The 14,889-nt window shown below is 34.0% G+C and overlaps 1 protein-coding gene across 3 annotated transcripts in view; it reads left to right on the top strand.

The window, feature by feature from the left end:
- Positions 1-14,889, top strand: part of CNST (consortin, connexin sorting protein) — a 96,153-nt gene that overhangs the window by 36,868 nt on the left and 44,396 nt on the right. The window lies entirely within an intron of this gene.

Genomic DNA, 14,889 nt, shown 5'->3' with positions numbered 1-14,889 from the left:
CATAACAGGAAAGATTTTAAGAAACCCTGCTCTAGAATAAGTTTACTCTCTGTTTTTTTATGTATTAATGTGTCAACATATAAGGAGGGATACAAATACAGTTCACAAGTGAACTGACCTGGGTTCTCAGGGAGTGCTGCTGATCTGTCCTCCTTACTATATATATACTTAGGTACCCTGAACAGTATTCTTGCTTGGTCTGTTGCATTTTTAATGTTTTTAATTTTTTTCTATTATCCTAACTTGCATAATAAAGCAATATCAAACTCACTTTGATGCACTTCTGTATGTCCATTTTGCATTCTGTTTTTGCATACTAGATTATAGTAAAACTGATTATACATCTCATTTGAAGCTGGTTACCCTTAAATGAAATGTCATTCTTTGTAGCTGTCAGAACTTAGATCTTGGGTTGCTCTCTTTGGGAAGTGAAGTGTCCTGTGAAAAAGGCAGCCTCTAGTGATTTAAGAGTAGGAATGTGTGGGGATAGGGGACTCTGGAACAACTTAGACTGGGATTTTTAGCTTCCACTTTCCATGGCCCTAGCTGTTGAACTTGGCATAGGCCTGTGATGAAGGAAGAAGAGATGTCACCTCTTCTCCTTTTTTTCCTATTCCTTGATTGTTTTCCTCACTGACTAATTAGAAGTTTGTTCAGTTTTTTTCCAGTACTTCAGTTATCTCTGATTTCATCAGCATGTATTCTCCCTTCACCAGTACTATTCCTCTCTGATTTAGCAATATGTCTTCATATGTTGCTGTTGCCAAAAAATTTCAGTGATTTGACAGCCAATACTCTGATGGCCAGTTGTAGCTAGGTGGATAGAACACCTGCAGGGCTTTTCTCCAAAGCCTTTCCAGATGGTTAGTACCTGTTCGAACTTAGGCTCTGCCATCACAGCCTTAAAGATCCCAGGGTCACTGTAATAGCATGATAAAGTCTTAGAGAAGTACTCTACTCAGAGTCTACTCAGAGGAGGAAGATGGTCATTTTCAATAAAGGATTATTTTTGTTTAGGGATTAAAAATCCTTATTTTTCATAAAGTTAATTTGTTAATATAAGTACTTAGTAAATATTATTAACTTCTAACTTTAACCTGAGTTTGAAGCAACTTGGTGAAAATAAAATCCTGGACTTGGAGCCAGAAAAATCTGAATTTGAATCAGGTCCCACATATTTCCTACCATGTGTCTGTAAATATAATTTTATTTATCTAAGTCTCAGTTTTCCTCACTTCATGAGGATAAGAATAATACCTTTCTTACCAGATTGTTATGAGAGACACATGAAATAATTTTTGTAAGATGTTTTCTAAACCTTTAGAGTATTCCATAAATGAATATGCTGCTATTACTGTTGTTTTCTTATCATCATTTTTGAGGGGGGTTAAGGTAAACTTGAACAAGTCATTTTTGCATGTTTAAAGTTGTGCAGCCTATTGTTCAAATGAATTAAGCAACCTAAATTAAGAGTACTGAGATATAAGTTAATCTTCTGTAGAATTACTAAAAACACCTGTAGGACAACTCCATCATCAGACTGAATGATGAATATACTTCATCATGTTCTTACTTTATCTTAATATCTTTAGCTGGGTGTGTCTACATTTTGAAAATTGTTCATTTCATGTAGTTTTAAGATAAATATTTAATAAGACTACATTGAGAAACAGGGTAGTATTATAGATAGAACAGTGTACTAAAGTCATGAAAACTAAAGTTCGCATCCTATCTTTACACTTACTAGCTGTGTATTCTTGGGCAAATTACTTAACTCTCTCTGTTTCAATTTCCTTATCTTTTAATGAAAGGGTTGGACTTATTCTCTAAGATGGACAATGGTTTTATCTTTAATAATGCTTCAGTTCCATTGCAGCTTATTTAAATTTTCAAGGATCTTTTGCAGTGTGTAGCATGGAAATTGGTTGTATGATGCATAATTCTAGCCACCAGTAGAAAGTAAATTTTTACAAGCTTCAGTCACATGTTGCAACATTTCCACAACTTGATTGCAAAATCTGGAGCACTTTATAAATTGCTGTTTCTTAAGAGTAACTTCTCTTTAATTTCTGTCAGTGATGACCTATTCCTATATTATTCTAAAAATATCCTTTCTATAAACACATCTATATGATTTAACCTTTTGTTCCACAATTCTAGGTTGATGTATTATTCATTAAATTCATGCAGATGTTGCTTATGAAGCCTTTTTTGATTCCACTTTTGGATGTTGGCCATTTCATAGGTTTTTATCTAGATAAAAACACACTTTCAGTTATGTTTGACATATCCTGGTATAGAATTATTGTCATTTTTTACTATTGCTCTGAAAAGTGAATTGTTCCAAATTTATTTCAGAAAAATTTCAACCTATTATGGGCTCTGAGAACATCTACAAATCATCTTTTTTTTTTTTTTCCTTTTTGATGAGTTACTTTTTCCATAGCTGCTATTAACATTGTATCTTCTAGATTCCTTATATATTTTATCATACCAAACTGGCATTGTATAGGTGTTAATTGCTCTAAATGTTTTTTTCTTATTAAACTTATTTATTCCACTGATCCACCACTATTTCTTAGCCAGTACCAGATAGTTTTGATGATTACCACTTTATAATACAGTTAGGGCCAAATAATTTGTAATAAAAAAGGTTCTGTAAATGTCATGATGCTTTTCAGTGGCTTGTTTAATGGTTACAGAATCAATAATAATTGCTTTTACATCCTCTGACAGTTTCTAGCACACTCTTTTTACTCCCCAATCAATATATTATTTTCTTGCAAGCTTATAGATTTTTAAAAAACTTGGTACAGAAGCTGTATGGTGGTAAATACATAATTGACCTATGTTTGGAGGGGGTCAAAAGATTTTCACCTTTTGGTAATGTAAGCTGTATGAAAGAGGAAGCCAATAAGTGCTATGAGGGTAATTCATGTTGTATTCTGAAGTATTTGAGCCAATAATTAAGTATTTTTTCAGATTCTGCCAACTTCCAGTCTTACAGAGAAATTAGAATTTTGATTACCTCCCTTGATATAGATGTTCTTTTGTTCATCATATTAATGGTAAAGAAGTTTTCCCTTTCTCATTTGGTCTAACGTAAGTGTGTGTGTGTGTGTGTGTGTGTGTGTGTGTGTTTTAAACTTATCTTCTTTCCTCTTATTTCCTTGCTTATCAAGTTTCTATAATAAAATATTTTTACATTGAATTATTTCATTTGTGTTGCTTTGACTTCATATTTCCATTCAGTCTTTCATCTTTTGCATTTCCATAAATCTTCAGTAGTTTTCCTTAGCCAGTTTTTCCCACAGTAATATTTGATGTCTGACCTGAGTTATATTCCTAGAAATCTTCACCTTCTTTATGTGGTTCTTACCATGGCAGTAATTGCCACATATTTTTACCCTTCTTGTCCACTATTGTGAAAGAATCAATGGATTCATGATCATTCTCTCAAATGCCAGCTTTTTTGTATTTCTGTTTTAGTATATTCAGTCTGTTTGGAGTCATGCCATGTCCCAAAACTCAAAAAAGAATTCAAAATTCTGGTGTAAGTCTGAACATCTCTTTTTCAAAGACATTTGAGACATCATTATTGTTTTTGTCATTCGTTTCTTTACTAAGTATTATTTCTGGAGTTGCATTGAAGTAAAGGTTTTTCAGTGACCTCAGGTGGTTATTATTTTAATTTTCTAATTTAGTGTAATTCCTTTTCTTTCATTGAGAAAGATAAATGTCATTTCAGAAGGAATAGCCTTTGATTTTCTTCAAATTCTCTAAAAATACATTTATTTTATTCCATATCCTAGGTTTAGAGGCAAGTTATTTTGTATTGTCTTTTCATCCTGATTACATGAAGTTTTAGGAACTGAAAACTAATTGCATATCTGTGTAAGTGTCTAGGCTTCAAGATATTGGTTTTCACTAGTTCTTTGGCTTTATTCTGGTTTCCAAACTAAAAAGTTTTAAAATTCATTTTACCTAAGAGAGTAGCTGTGCCTATAGATTACTTGACAAATTCAGAATATAAAGACATTAATTTCAGTCATTTGAAACTTTTATAAGTTAGAGAAATATAGAGATCAAAGATTTCCTTTCTTTATAATTAACCCCACTTAAAAAATCAATACCAGTTAATTTTAGTTTAATAAAATCAAAATAATCTACAAAATAGTTTACTATAACATTTAGTATTTTGTCTTGTTCTCAAGTATACAGGGCTTAATTAAAATGGAAGATAGAAAGCTAATGAGAAAGGAATGTTCTATAGTCACATAAAAAGTAAAACATTTTTTCAACAATGAAGTTTTGAGGGTTTTTTGTTGTTTTTTTGTTTTTTTCCCCCAGAGATGGGTAGGAGACAATTGGGATTAAGTGATTTGCCCAGGGTCACACAGCTAGTAAGTTTTAAGTGTCTGAGACTGGATTTGAAATCAGGTCCTCCTGAGTTCAGCGCCAGTGTTCTCTATCCATTGAGCCATCTAGCTGCCCCTAACAATGAAATTCTTAATTTTTTTCCCCAAAGACAGGTCAAATGAGAACATGTGTGATTTTTGCTTTTAATTTTAAAATGTTGAGAATGGGGAGAAAAAAGAGTCATGGGTGTGATAAAAAGAAAAGAACATTTTCAATAAGACTCTTAAGATTAGTATTCTGTATTTCTAGCACAGTTGGGCAAAAAATGTAGGATTTTTTAGTTAGTTATTTTGGCCAAAAATGTTAAGTATTACCTGAGGCTCTAGAGGGGAAAAAAAAAGTATCTATTATTTATATTGCACTCTTAGTTGTCGTTTCATTCATTGTTACAAAATACTATATTTTGTCTGTCCCTTGATCTTGACTTGTTCTGTAATGTAGATCCTCATATTATCTCCCAAATTAGTAAACATCTGAGCCAGAATTTAAACTCAGATCTTAGAAATTCCAATTCCATTACTATTTGCTATGTTACATGAATGAATTGGAACAGAATATAGGGGTCTTGTTATCCTAAAAAATACGTTCTCAGTTTCTGCTTGTATTAACTAAAGGGCTTGATTTAGACTATTTCTGCCACTTCTAACATTCTTTCAGCTTGACATAAGAAAATCCAGATACAAATACAAATTATAAAATGCATATTCAGAATGAAAAAGGGATTTGAATTAGAAATGATAGAATCCCTTAATATGTGCAAAATATTGATGAGCTACAAAAAATTGATATAATGTGTACTCTCCTCAGGAACATATTTTATGTTAAGCTAGATATACCTATGAGAAATTTTTTTTAAAAATCATTTTTTAATCTTAAAAAAGGAGAGTGAACTCTGATCCTGCTTTAGGTTTTAGAATTCAAATTTTGGTCACCAAGAATTGTTGAACATACCATTTTTAATACTGTTTGCATGGAGCTAACTACACTCTCTCTTTTTTTTTAATTTAATATTATGTTTTCATGGAACCAAATAGTCATATCAGAATACATCTATATTGGAAAATACATAGCTAAATATAAATATAAAAATAAAATTTTTATAGCTAATTTATTCATGTCTTAATAAAATATAAGACTTAAAAAAAAAGAGTGAAAAAAAACAAAGGGTAAATTTAACTAAATGGTAGAAAATCTTTTTTTTAAGTTTTTTTAAAACAGAACTTAAGAGAGAGATTTGAATGATGTGAAGTAGCCATTATTTCTGTCTTAATTATCTTAAACACTAGGTGATCAGTTTAAGTCTAATAAGAGAAAGTTTTAGGGGATATAAGGAAAACTTGCCTGAAAATATTACTGAGGGAAAGCAACAGGATTTCCATTCCTTCAAATATTTTAAAAATAGAACATGTGACTATCTTCATCTTTTTCTCATAGGTCTTTAAAAATAGGGGAATAGATCACTTGAAATTATTTCTAACATTTTCCTTTTTCTATGTCATGTGCTTCATTTCAATAATAACAAATTAGCCCTAATTTCTTTCATAGGTTAACCTGGAATCATTTTCTATCTGTACTGTCAGCACAATCTATTTATAAATATCAGTGATTGCATATTGTTAACTCAGAGAATGTGGTGCAAATTGTCCAGAGAAACAATGGAACTTGAAAAGACTTAAAAACCAATAGCCCTTGTAGATATTTCAAAATTTTCAGTTTTTACTGTGATCCTCTTCCTTGACTTTATTTTAGTTTTCATACTAGTGATCATGTCCTTAGAAGCTAAGCCCTTTTTAAAAATTAAATGAATAGGTATGTACAACAGAGAAACTCAGAGAAACTCAATTCACATTTTAGGCAGTTTTAATTATAAAGGAGTTGTTCAACATTTGTAGAGTCACATTCAAAACTTATGTTAGTATTTATGGACTTTCTACATTGTTAATGAACTGTATTTAAAACATAAGGCTCTAAGCATGTCATATTGTAACAGAGGACCTTTTTTTTTCTTCATCTAAATTAGGATAGGAAGGTACCTTATATAATGCTTTCCCTGTGTTGTTAAAATTAGCTTTGCTAGATATTAATGCTGTCCTAAAAGCTAGAGGAATTGAGAAATGAATTTTGCATGATAGAGTCAAGTTGATTGTATTGTCTGTGGTTTTCATCCTGTCATCTCAGCATTAATGTCATTTGTTTCATTATTTATTTAGGACTTGTCACAATTAACACCAAAAATTTAACAGAAATAGCATTCATTACTGCGTGTTCAGCCACTCAGTTGTGTCTGCCTCTTCTTGACCCCACATGAAGCTTTCTTGGCAAAGATACTGGACTTGCCATTTCCTTCTCCAGCAGACAATGTATTTATTAAGCATCTTGCCATTGGGCAAAAATGTCTGCAGCCCACCCGCACTTCCAGCCAACTTATTTGCATGTTGTGGCATCACTTCCCTGCTATCATGGTCCTCTGACACAACAATAACAACTGTACGCAGAGGTACTGTGTTAGATTTAAGGCCTAGTGATACAAAGATTTCAAGAATCTTCCTGCTGGGGGGTATAAAAATATCTACTGAGAACATTAAACACAAAATGATTTTGGTTGTTGAAGAGTTTGGAGGAAGGGCGGGATCAAAAAAAAGCTTCACATAGGAGGTGGCAACTGACTTGGGCCTTTAAGAGAGCAAGATATTCTATAAGGTAAAAGTGAAAAGGGAGAGAATGTCTGTGCAGAGATACACTGATTTAAAAAAGTAGATTGTCACCTTGGAGCAGCAAGGTGACAATCCAGCAAGATGGCCAGTCCATTTGAAGCTGGAGTGCTTGAGGACAGAAGCTAGGTGAAACAAGCCAAGAAAGTTAAGCTGGGCCAGATTGGAAAAAGTTTTAATTGAAAAACAGAGGTAAATTGCATTTTGTCTTAGAGGCAATAGGGAAAACACTGAAATTTATTAAATAGGTGAATGAGTTAGATAGGGTTTTTAGGAATATCACTTTCATAGCTGAATAGAAGATGAATTAGAGAAAAATGGAGGTAGTGGAAGCAGGGAGACCATTTAGAAGGTTTTTGCAATAGTCCACTCAATAGGTGATGAATTCCTGAATTAGAATGGTGACCCTGTGAGTGGACAGAATTGGACAATTACTAATGGAAACTGATAAAAGTGCTGGGCCTAGAATCAGAAAGATGAGTTCAAGTATAGCTTCACATTCTTACCAACTGTGTGACCTTGGACAAATTATTTAATCTTTGTTCAATTTCCTCATCTATAAACTGGAAATAACAATAGCTCCTTTCTCCCTAGGTTGTATAGATCAACTGAGATGATACTTGTAAAATGCTTAGCACAGTGCCTGGCACATACTAGGTGCCTTATAAGTATTAGCTATTGATATAGCTGTTAAAATAGAATTAAGAAGATTGGATATGGGAGGTTAGAGAGAGAAAGATGATTCCAGTGGTTGGAGCCTACATGGTTAGAAGGATGGCAGTTTTTTTGACAGAAATAGACTACTTTTTAGACTTTATGATCTCCAGAAACACATCATTCTACAAGATAAAATATTCTTCAAATCATTTCCCACCCTAACTTGAGCATGCTGATTTCCTAATGCACCCACCATAACCCTCAACTCTCTTTTTACTCTGTGTGTGTGTGTGTATGTGTGATCTTCTCTCACTAGACAGTGAGTTCTTTGAAGATAAAGACTCTCTTCTGTTTATCTTTTTTATCTCTAAACCTGACCAAGATCTTTAATACTGTTCATTCTAGGGGACCTGTGGAAGATGATGGTAAAATTCATTTGCCTGGAGAAGTTTATCAGTAGTGTATGCCAGTTTTACCATGGCATGCTTGAATGAGTTCTGGATAAAGGACTAATCTCTTTCCCAGTCACTGGTGGTAAAGAAAGGCTGTGCTATGTGAGCCAAGCTGAATCTCAGTAGCACAAAGGAAATGTGAAATAGGCAAATCTATAGACATCTCCATTCCAAATGTTCAAATGCATGATTTGGGCCTGCTCTCTGGTAGAGTCTTCCCAGCACTAACTTATCTTGGACTGGTCAGCAACAGCTGAGATACTATACCTTGATTCCAATATCATGATATCATTGGACCTGTTCCAGTTGGAAGGACCAACAAAGTCTCCCCAGCATTTAGTATTTAAGTAGGTGCTTAAGAAAAGGCTAGATTCGGGAGAAAAGATGAGATCTGTTAGGGATTCTTTTGAATCATCATGGTAGAAATGGCTAATGGTTTGTAGTGATAAGGTACTGGCCTAGGAAAGAGGGAAGAGATTGAACCAGGTTGATGGAAAAAAAAAGAGGGAAAGGCCTAGGACAGAGTCCTGGGGGGTACATGAGTGCTTTAAGGGGAAGACATAGATAATAATAGTTACTATTATGGAAATCTTGGAGCTGTTAGATAAAATAAAAAAAGACTGGTGAATACAGTATCATGAAAATCTGGAGAGAGGAGCTTATCCAGAAGGGGTGGTGAGTATTTTCAAAAGCTTCATAGAGGCCAATAAATATGAGGCCTGAGAAAAGGCTGTTGGATTTAGTAATTAAGAAGTCATTGATAACCCAGAAGAGAACAGTTTTAATTCAGTGGTATTGTATAAAGATATATTGCAAAAGGTTGAAGGAAGTAGAAGCAATGATTTTCAACACATTTGACTGTGAAGGAAAAGACTGATAAAAAATAAAAATAAATAGGATTTTGAGATCAAGTGAAGTTTTTTGTTTGATTGGACTTCATTTTCATTTCTTTAAAGGACTCCAATTTCCTATAAGGAAAGATAGACTCAAGTCAGCAATCAGTTATTTAGCACTTGCCTGCCATGTGCAAAAATAGGCCCAGCCCTTAAGGAATTCACATTCTAATAGGGGGAGGCAATCTGTAAACAACAATATTCAAACAAGATATATATCTTTCTATGTTTATTTGATAAATTGGAGAACATCTCAGAGGGAAGGCATTATGATTAAAGGAAATCAGAAAAGGTTTCTTGTAGAAGGTAGTATTTTAAAACTGAGACTTCAAAGAAGCCAAGAAGCAAAAGTGAGAAAAGAGAGAAATCTCAGCAAGTTGTTTGAGTGACAAGCTCCCAAAAGACTCTTCTTGATCAGTGTCTCCATATAATTACATACATACATACTTGTGGTATACTCCCATCAGAAAACATAAATTTAGGACCAGAAGAAGTCTCTAAGATAATCTAGTATACCTCCTCCCCTCCTTATTTTACAGATGAAGAAATTAAAATGAGGGGAATTTGGATTAGGGGAACAGATTAGAGAACAGAAGTTGCTCAGTCACAGAGGCAGTAAGTAACAGAGCTGACATTTGATTCTAGGCTCTCTATTTCCAACATGAAAGCCCACAGGAGATGAGATCAAGGTCCCATGTAGACAATGTAATGTAATATCATATATGGATCATATCAAGGAAAAGGGTCAACTCTTCCCAGAATCCGGAACAATAGAGGAGAGAATGGGGTGTGAATATTGAGAAATGAAGATGTAGAATTGTGAAGAAGGGTGATTTCATGGTAGGAAGCCTCAATTATTCTCTCCTTAAAGTAGAAGGGGAAAATACAATGCTAAGAGGAAGGGAGTGGAGAGAGGGGGTATAGATTGAGGAGAGAAGAGATTTGGCTATGCCACTTGAGGGAGTAAAATAATAAGGAAAAATTAGAGGAGAAACAACAGGGTTGGGGTTATTTTTGAGGTTTTTTGGAAGATCTAAAGAGGGAGAATTTTTTTGTAGTGTTGGCTTTTAACCATTGATATAGGGTACAAATACAATAGCCTTCCCATCCTAAAAATGGTTTTCCCAAACATTTATCCCATTCTTGCTTTCATTTGAGTGATAGGAAAAGATCAACTGATGATGTAGTTGCTTAGTAAGTGTTAATTGATCAGAATAAAATATTTTAACTCTGCCTCAGTCCCCCACCCTGAGTTTTTATATCTTTCAAGAATGTCTCTTACAGATAGAATAGTAATAAATAACTAGTTGGGGTAAGGTAAGATTTGAGCTGAGTCATGAAAGAAACTAAGGCTTCTTAGAAGTATGGGGGTAAAGAAGGAGAGTGTCTGTGACAATTAGAATATTGGGGTAACCCAAGCAAAGACATGAAAGATTGGATCTGAAAATTTAAGGCTAGGAATAGAAAAAATAGCCAGGTTATTGTGAAGAGCTTTACATGCCAAACAAAAGACTTCATATTTGTTTCTAAAGGCAATAATAGCCACTAAGAGTTTATTAAAGGGGGGAAGGGAGGAGTATGATATGGTCAGATGCAAACTTGAAAATCACTTTGTCAGCTGCATAGAAAATGGACTGGAGTAGAGAGAAACTTGAAATGGGGCAGCCAGTTAGAAAGATTTTATAATAATCCAGGTGAGACATGATGAGATTGCATTAGGACAGTGACTGTGTGAGTATAGAGAAAGTAGACTTAAATTTTGGGAAGAGAAAAATAACAAATCTGGCAACATTCTGGATAGCTTGGTTGAATGAGAGTGAGAAGTTGAAGCTAACACCCAGGTTTTTGACCTGAGATGCATAGCTTGAACCAGACTATCAGAGGATCCATGACAAATCAAAGAGCTGCCTTAGACCAACATTTTAAAATATTCAAAAAGTTATGTTTCCCTTTTCCTTATTCTCCTGGTACTGATTTGAATTTTAGAAGGATGAAAGAAGAAACAAAGGATCAAAACATAAATCCATGCATACAGCCTACATATCAAAAAATTTCCATGATGTACAGTTGTAAAGAGCTGAAACTCTGAAAAGGTGTGCTTGAATCAGACAACAGAGCACTTAAGGCTAATTACCTATTCGATATGAGCTAATGGCTCTATATACACATTTAGATAAGAAAGTGATGTGATGGCTCTCCTCACCATTGGTGCTTGCTGAATGTTTGGTGGTGAGGTAATCGTAGGCAAGAATTGGAGGGCTGAGGGAGAAAGGTCAGAGTCACTTGGCTGCAGGACAAGGAGGAGAGAGGCTACAGACTTGGGACTCCACAATCCAGGATATATCTTTGGCAAGCCACGTGGCAGCTTGCCTGCCTCCTTCACTTCTCTCCCTAAAGACCAAGGATTGATTTATCCTGACTCTGACTGATCCTGAGGCCCTTTAGGGAGCTAGCCTGGACATTATATACAGTAACCTGTATTATAGTGGAAAAGGGAATATTTTGACAAGACCTCTGTCACAGTCTGTTATTGAGATAATAAGAGTTCAGGATTCAGGATTTTGGAAGTCGCAGTAAAAATAATAAAATTTAATAATACAGTTAAAGTTACCTATACCAAAAGAATGATATCACTTCATATTTTTGTAGAAATATTCTTTAATTCAGGTTGTTCTTAACTTTAAAAAACAAATTCTTATACCAGTTAGTCAAGCAAAACACATTCTCACATTGACCATAGCCAGAAAGATATGTTTCATTCTGCATCAACTCCAGCACCTTACAAATCAGCATGCTTCATCATTAGTCCTCTGGAATCATCGTTGCATTTTTCTTCCACTATAAAATAGGTATAATAGCCCCACCTCCCAGGGTTGTTATGAGTATTAGTTTAGGTTATATTTGTGAAGTACTTAGTTCCTGGCATATAGATGCTCAATAAATGCTAGCTTTTTATCATTATTTATTATTATTATTTTATTATTAGGCTAACATTTATTGAGCACCTATTATATGCCAGACACTATTAGGATACAAACAAAGGTTAAAAAAAATAGTTCCTACTCTTAAGGAGCTCAAAGTCTAATGGAGGAGACAACATGTAAATAACTATTTACAAACAAGATGAATACAGGATAAATTGAAGGACTTCTCAGAGGGAAAATACTGAGATAAAAGGAGGACAGGAAAAAGTTTCTTGCAGAAGATGGGACTTTAGCTGTGACTTGAAAAAAGTCAGAGGAGTTAGGAAGTAAAGATAAGAGCAGAAGAATAAATACCAGTCTGGTCATAAGGTCCCAATGGGAACCTTAGAAGCCCCAGAAAGTAGCTGCAGCAATAGGTAAGACTACACACTTAGACTCTGGCAGCTCAGGCCCATGGTCTTTGAGGTCATCAACGCTGTTTGGAAAGGCCAAAATTAACCTTAAGTTCCAACACACAAAACCTCAAAGATCCATAGAAGCCCAGCACAGAAAGAAAAGGTCACAGAGGGGATCACATGAGGGGATCAGGAAAAATCTAAGCTGGACCACCTACGTTACCCATAATCATAGTAGAGAGTAATGCTTGTCCCTGAGGATGAATATGATAGTGATCAGTATCCTAAGATGCTAAGAAGCAAAGAGTAATACCATAAAAACTGCCAACAGTTGGATTTTTTCAAAAGGACTACATGAATAGATAGAAGAATGAGGTAAGAGTTGAAAAAGTAAAACTTTTTGAAGAAGGAATCAGGAGAGTAAATTACGTAGAAGAGAAAGTAATAATCCTTACTCAAGAAATAGACTAAACAGCAATCAGTGCAAGAAATACCAGAACAAAATCAACAGATTGATTAAAAATAGATGAAAATGTAACATACCTGGTATCAGACAACCATCATGTTAAACAGGCCAAAGAGAAATCATTTAAGTCATTGAATCCCTAACAAGCAAGGCTTGACCACATTACCCTTCTCCCAAAAAAAAGCTAAGACTATACTATATTTCTAAAAATAACAAATAATAATTACCAAGAAACAGCAGAACTGATAGATAAATTATCTATCAGTTTTTATAGATTCTTTTCTCAGTACTTAATTCCATTGGCAGAAAGTACCAGGTATGTCATGGTCAAAATCTGGAGTCCTCATGTCAAAGAAAAAAACACTTCCCTCATTCAGAAAGAAGAGGTTGTAGTACCAAGGAATTATAGTCAACATCACAAAAGAACTGGCATTTTTTACTACAAACCACAGCAGATATTGGAATTCAATGTTCCAAAAGGCAAAATAAACAGGCTTACAACCAAGAATAATTCACCCTGCAAACTTAAGTATAATCTTATGGGGAGAAATGAATTTTTAATGCAAGAAAGAGTTTTCAAGCATTTCTGATTATTTAAAAAAAAAAAAAAAGAGTAGAAACTTTGAAATGTAAAATAAGTCCAGAGAAAGATAAAATTACGTTTTTCTAAACAATTAGAAGGAGCTATATGGTAATGTAGTAGTAACATTTTAATAAATACAAAAAGAACTAGTAAATGATTAAACAAACTGAGGCATATGAATATATTGAAATATTAGTTCCCTTTAAGAAAAGACAAAAACGATCATTTCAGAGAATCCTAGGTAATATGAACAGACAAACAATGAAGTGGGTAGAACCAGGAAAGCAATTTACACAAAGGACAACAATATTTTTTTAAAAAGACAACTTGAAAGACTTCAGAATTTTAATCAATGGCATAAATGACAAACTATGTCTCCCGAGGGCCTAGGATGCAGCTTAACTTTTTAACAAGTAGGTAATAGATATCAGACATATATTTGAAATGACTATGGATTTATTTATTTGACTATTTTTGAAATAAAGATTTTTCTTTCTCCATTTTAATTGGAGAGGGAGAAGCTAGCAATAGTGATGCCATTGGTTTTTTGTTTGTTTCTTCTTCCCAATAGCATTTTATTCTTCCAAATATATGCAAAGATAGTTTTCAATATTCAATTTTGCAAATTTTTGTTCCAAATTTTTTCTCTCCTTCTCTTACCTCTCTCCTCTCTAAGACAGCAATCTGATGTAGGTTACATATGTTAAATTCTTTTAAACATATTCCCATATTTGTCATGTTGTGCAAGAAAAATCAAATCAAAAGGGAAAAAGCCACGAGAAAGAAAAAACAAGCAAACACAACAATAACAACAAAAACATGAAACTACTATTCCACATTCAGTCTTCATAGTTCTCTCTGACTGTAGATGGCTCTTTAATACCAAGTTTATTGGAATTGCTTTGAATCAGTGCATTGTTGAGAAGAACCAAATCCATCACAGTTAATCATCACATAATCATCTTGTCACTGTGTACAATGTTCTCTCTCAGTTCTGCTCACTTCACTCAACATCAGTTCATATATGTCTTTCCAGGTTTTCTGAAATCTGACTGCTCATCATTTCTTATATAATAATAATATTCCATTATATTTATATACTATAATTATTTCAATCATTTGGCAATTAATAGGCATCTGTTCAGTTTCCATTTCTTTGCCACCACAGAAAGAGCTGCCACAAAAATTTTTGCACTTGTGAGTCCTTATCCCTCTTTTATGACTCTCTGGGATACAGTATAGATATATATGCAGAGATATATATATAGATATATATATACAGAGATACTGTATCTCTGGGATACAGTATAGAGACACTGATAGATCAAAGAGTATGCACAATTGTATGGCCCTTTGGACATAGTTCCAAATTGCTCTCCAAAATGGTTG

Source organism: Antechinus flavipes, chromosome 4, assembly GCF_016432865.1.
Source record: "Antechinus flavipes isolate AdamAnt ecotype Samford, QLD, Australia chromosome 4, AdamAnt_v2, whole genome shotgun sequence".
In the NCBI taxonomy this organism is placed as follows: Eukaryota; Metazoa; Chordata; class Mammalia; order Dasyuromorphia; family Dasyuridae; genus Antechinus; species Antechinus flavipes.
This window is presented reverse-complemented; position numbering and strand designations above follow the sequence as displayed.